Source organism: Gekko japonicus, unplaced genomic scaffold (assembly GCF_001447785.1).
Source record: "Gekko japonicus isolate JY-2015 unplaced genomic scaffold, Gekko_japonicus_V1.1 scaffold2544, whole genome shotgun sequence".
Lineage (NCBI taxonomy): Eukaryota > Metazoa > Chordata > Lepidosauria > Squamata > Gekkonidae > Gekko > Gekko japonicus.
The window spans coordinates 82,128-88,163 of NW_015169256.1; the positions used below are offsets into that span (position 1 = coordinate 82,128).

The 6,036-nt window shown below is 46.5% G+C and overlaps 1 protein-coding gene across 1 annotated transcript in view; it reads left to right on the forward strand.

Moving 5' to 3' along the window:
- Positions 1-6,036, forward strand: part of CFAP52 (cilia and flagella associated protein 52) — a 46,176-nt gene that overhangs the window by 33,692 nt on the left and 6,448 nt on the right. The gene's annotated exons all lie outside the window — the stretch shown is intronic.

Consider the following 6,036-nt stretch of genomic DNA (forward strand, 5'->3'; position numbering starts at 1 on the left):
CATTTGGCTAAAATTGGAAATGACAGAAAACCTTGTTTGGATCTGTTCTTTCTGCAGAGTTGAATTCAGATGGCATTTTGCCGGTGGTGGGAAGTAGAGGAAGGATCTGCTGTTTCTGATTGTCCAGCCTGGCTGTTGAAGTTTAAAAGAGGAGCCAAGTAAACTTCAGCAAATCCTTCTCTCCTTCTCTCACCTATACTTGGCTTATCCAGTTTATGGGGTTTTTTTTTGGGGGGGGGGGGGTTGTGCCTGTCCCCAGCATCAGTTTTCTTATAATGCAGTTCTTTCTGGTGTTTTCTGTCCCTGTCTGCCTTCCAGTACCCAGGCTGGAGGTCTGTGTTTCTTTGCACTTCGAGGTACTCATGTTCCTAGCAAGGATGCTGTGAACTGTTTCTGTTTATAGCCAGATCATTTGGATTAGGAGTATGGATTATGTAGGATTCAGTGGCTTGAACAAACCCCTTGGACACTATCTCTCTCATGTTTCTTGCCCACATTGTTGCGTAGAAAAAAATAAAACTGAAACTGGCAATTCTAAGGTGGGGAAGCAGGAGGGATCATCAATACCATATGCTCTTAAATGGTTTTTACAAAATAAGGTAAAATAGGGGCATATGTGGAAGGTATTCTGTACATAATACTGGTTTTTATCAAAGAATCAGTACGTCTGAATGGGGAATTTAATAGTAACAGAATAAAACTTCTTCACACAAGACAGGTCCCATGTTTGTCTCCTAAGAGGTTTGAATATAGAACATCAGCTATTTTCCTGTTCCCTGAAATACTTTAATTCATTGTATTGCTTTGAGAACTGCATTCAGGACCATCACAACACTGAGACCCAATGCTGGCCTGTGATGCTAAATCCTCCGTAAATGTTACACAGCTACCAAATTATACAGCCACTGGGTTTAATCTCCTACTACTGGGCTCCAGTATCCCTTTATGTACTTTTTAAAAGTATGGATCTCTCATAAATTAGGCAAAAACCAAATTAGGGAGGTACACAAAATTGTTATTTGTTTTCCATTCGTTAGTAGTTTTAATTTTAGTATCTTTTTTCCTTTTTATTATTTGTTCTTAAAGAGAACAATACATAAGGTTGTGCAGAATCACAGAAGTTAGTGTTTCAGTGCTCTGTAATTTTTTTAAATTACTTATTATAGGAGGGAAAGGGGGAAGACCTTCTCTGATAAATTTGTTAGATTCCATTATCTTTATTATAGCTGTCGTATATCTTCATTTTCTTTCTTCTGTTCCTTATTTCTTTCCACTGATTTCATTTCCAGCTATAAACTGGCCTCCCCCCAATCTATGCTATAAGAAATTCTCAGGAACTGCACCCCTCATTCAAAGAATCCTCCCTGCTAAATTTCAGGGTCCCTGTTTTATAGGCAATGAAAATTCACACTTTCACAACACACCAAGGCAGACCTTTGGCAACTCAAGAGAGCAGGTAGGAGGCGTTACTAATATTGAATAGGGAGATCCTTGTTTATGTTTAAAACAGGGGAGGAGATGGATATCTATGTTTAACCAGAGTGCATGAGTGAGGGGAGTTGTATCCTTCTTTCTCTCCTGCCTGACCTTGGTGCTCATCAGTGCTTGAAATATTTTTTTCTTAGGGTGCGATCACACGCAGAATTAGCCGCACCATAGGTGCAAATGCCGGGTGGATTTTAAGGGTGTGATCACATGAGAACATCTGCCAGGCGTCCCGTACCCATCGGCAACCTGTTTTGCTCCGCCACAGAAGCACAGTAAAAAAACACTAGGGAAAGTCCAGTAGCAAACGGGCTTGCTACAGTCCAGGAATGGACTTTCCCCTGTGTGTAGTGCTGGACCATACATTGATGGAATTAGGCACCCGCCTAGAGCGTGCCCCCTGGAATGGAGTGCCAGCTGGCCTGCCTGCTGCTGCCCCACCCCACCGCTTGCCTCACCGCCCTGCTTGTCTGCTCCTCTGCTCACCCCTGTGCTGTGCTCCAGTGTCCTCCTCGGTCGGAGGACGCCGTCCTGGCCTGTCTGCCTGCCACCCCTCCCTGGCAGAGAGAGGAAGGCAGGATAGCAGCGGGAAGGCCACCATCACTGCTGCCTGAGGTGCCCAACTGTAGCTTCGCTGGTCCCTGCTGCTTGGGCAGTGGCTTAGCCTGCCTGACTGACGGAGAGGCAGCCAGAGGCCGGGAAGAGGCAGCAGCGGTGGACTAGCTGAGCTGAGAAGGCGCGCAGCCACGGGCAGCAGCAGCTATGTGGTGGCTTCCCCTCACTCTGTTTACCTTTGGCGCAGGCTCTGCGGGCGCCCTTTTTGGCACTCACAGACGAGAGGAACTGGGGCAGGCTGGGGTTTCCCCTTCACACTTTCGCACTCAGTCGCACTCAGAGTGCTGCGCAGCGGGGACGCCCCCTCCCTGACCCTTCTTGGCTAGAAGATTACCAGTAACTTTGCATGGGGCGACGGCTGCCAGGGGATCTGCAGCATTGTAAGGATTAAACAGTGTGAGCTGTTTCCTGGACAGACTGGGAGGGCGGGGAGGGAGGAAAAGTCCATTCCAGGGTTTGGGGGGGAGGGGGCTTTGTTACTGAACAGCCAAGAGACCAGGAAGGGTTTCAGATCTGCAACAGGAGACAAAAAGCTTTTCAGGCAGATTCCTAGCAGGGTTACTCTGAAGTAAGTCATGGGGGGAAATAAGTCAGTCATGCTGGAAGAAGAAGAAGAGATTGGATTTATATACCCCGCCCTTTACTCGGAGTCTCAGAGCGGCTTACCAACTCCTGAGCTGTGACTGAGTCAGGAAAGCTCCTCCCCTGCCACGAATTTTGTGAGTCTTTCAGGTGCTGCTGGACTCTTGGTCTTTTCTCCCCTAACGCTCCGTCATGACAGCTTCACTCGTCGGAGCAGCAGGGACTCCCGCAGCCCCCCCCCCCCCCGCCAAGGGCCGACCTTGTGCAACAGCCTGACTGAGGTCAGGAAGGCTCCCAGCTTTCCGCAATAGGGTAGGCACTGTACAGAAAGATTCACAAAGTCACTTGGAGAAATTATCTGGGACTGTGGTCTGTATTAATGTGTATTTGTTGTTGTTGCTGTCAAGTCACAGCTGACTAGGGTCTTCAAGGCAAGAGACATTCAGAGGTGGTTTGCCATTGCCTGCCTCTGCATTATGATCTTGGTATTCTTTGGAGGTCTCTCATCCAAATATTAGCCAGGGCTGACCCAGCTTAGCTTTCAAGATCGGATGAGATCAGGCTAGCCTGGGCTATTCAGGTTAGGGTGTTACCTCCCCTGAGGTACCTGTGCTAAAACTCTCTCTCTCTCTGGAAGTTTTCTGTGCCTTGGGAAAAAAACGGCTATTCAAAAGAAGAAATGCAGCAGGTAAATTATGTAAATCTTAAATTAGGTAAAGCTGGTAAATCTTTCTCCAGACCTTTTTTTCTCTAGACTGGAGGGGGGGGGAATCCAGAGTCATAGGAGGTTATATCTGAAAACGTGGGGGCTTCAACCCCACAGAAGTTGATGCTGGAATAAAATCCCGTTGGTCCCACAACTTTGTTTCTACCGGGGAAAGAGATAACGCAGGATTTTCCTAGCATTCCCAGAATTTTGTATTTCCTTGATAGGGTTTGTCTCAAACAGCTGCCTGTCATAGAGACAGAAATTAGTTAGGGAAGTCCTTATAATCACTTCACCTCTGTGACAGGAAAAGGTTTCACTGTTGTAGTACATCTCAATGCAAGGGAATTTCCCTTGTAGATTTTTCAATGCCTTGTGCTTTTTAACAGCATCATGTCAGAGGGAGAAATTAATCAGCGGATGCTTTCTTTATGACTTAATCTCTGGTTGGGGAAAGCATTTTTCATTCTTCCTAAAATGCATTTATGTTTGAAAATTGGTGGGTGCGGGGGGCACCAGATGGTAGCCTCGCCTAGTGTGCAAAAAAACCTGGCACCAGACATGCCTGTGTGATCACGCCAGCACGCTCTCTGTCACGCTTGCGCTGGCAGGCCAGGCAGGGCACGGAAAGTCCAGAACACAGTCTGAGGTCAGGGCACCAGATAAGACAGAGTAACGTGAGCAGAGTCCAAAATACCAAGTCAAAACACAGTCTAGGGTTACCAGAGATTGCATGCAGAGTTCAGAAGCCGAAAGCCATTCATCAAAAGTCAGGATACACAGTCCATAGTCAGGGAGCCGGACAAACAACTTCACGCAAGCCAAAGTCAGGAGCTGGGAAGTCAAGATGAAAACCAGGAGACAGGAACACAGGATCCGGGGTGCAGCGAGTCATCTATGAGACTAGTTGCCAGCACGAGTTTGCCGTGCAGTGTATTGAAGTGTTAATTGCCCTTAGACCAAGTGCGCAGTTATGCCAGCTGGTGCTAGCAATAGCAAGCCACACAGACACAGTCCTGTGCTTAACTATTTACAGTTTATTTACAGCTATATATATTTTCTGGAGCTCACCAACAAAGTGTTCCGCAATACAATCATAGAGGAGAAGGGGATACATCATACAGACACTATACACTTATATACAAGCTACAGCCAATCAGCACACACCACTGAGTCATCTCTTTTCTCACCACAGCCATAGGATTGACCTAGATCAGAAAGATGTAACGCTCTATCCAGCTATCAGCTCGATTGTGAGTAAATGATCTACTGAATGCATGTGAAGTTAAATAAAGACGATTTAAGCTCTCCAGTGGCTGTGTGTTGACTCACACCTGGAAAGCGTTTGCCTCAGCTGCAGCTCATGCTAGACGCTAGACAGGACAGTTGGTTTTTGGGATGATTACTGTCATAAAGTTTCCACACGATATCTAACCAGTATAAGTTTAATACAGTATAAACAGTATAACCTGTATAAGGGTCAAGAAGCGACAGTTAGAACCGGATATGGAACACCTGATTGGTTTCGCATAGGAAAAGGAGTACGACAAGGATGTATATTGTCACCTTGCTTATTTAATATATATGCAGAGTACATCATGCGAAATGCTGGCCTGGATGAATCACAAGCGAATTAAGATTGCTGGGGGAAAGTTCAACAACCTCAGATATGCAGACGATACCACTCTAATGGCAGAAAGTGAAGAGGACCTAAAGAGCCTCTTACTCAAGGTAAAAGAGGAGAGTGCAAAAGTGGGCTTGAAGCTCAACATCAAAAAAAACTAAGATCATGGCATCCGGCCCCATCACTCCTTGGCAAATAGAAGGGGAAGCAGTGGAAGTAGTGACAGACTTCACGTTCCTGGGATCCCAGATCACCGCAGACTGTGACTGCAGCCATGAAATTAAAAGACGCCTGCTCCTTGGGAGGAAAGCGATGGCGAACCTAAACAGCATGATAAAAAGTAGAGACATCACCCTGCCAACAAAAGTCCGCATGGTCAAAGCAATGGTATTCCCAGTAGTCATGTATGGCTGCGAGAGTTGGACTATAAGGAAGGCCGAGCGCCGAAGAATAGATGCTTTTGAACTATGGTGCTGGAGGAGACTCTTGAGAGTCCCTTGGACTGCAAAAAGATCAAATCAGTCAATCCTAAAAGAAATCAACCCTGACTGTTCCCTGGAAGGCCAGATAATGAAACTGAAGCTCAAATACTTTGGCCACCAAATGAGAAGGGAGCACTCACTGGAAAAGACCCTGATGCTGGGAAAGATTGAAGGTCAAAGAAGACGGGGACGGCAAAGGATGAGATGGTTAGACAGTGTCAACTGTTCCCTGGAAGGCCAGATAATGAAACTGAAGCTCAGATACTTTGACCACCAAATGAGAAGGGAGCACTCACTGGAGAAGACCCTGATGCTGGGAAAGATTGAAGGTCAAAGAAGACGGGGACGGCAAAGGATGAGATGGTTAGACAGAAATTGAGACAACTTCAGAGGACGGCGGAAGACAGGAAGGCCTGGCGTGATCTGGTCCATGGGGTCGCAAAGAGTCAGACTCGACTGTGCGACTGAACAACAACAACAAAAATCTAACCAGTGTTTTTCTTCAGACTGCTACTGCTGAAGATCTTCTTCAGAAGTTTCAA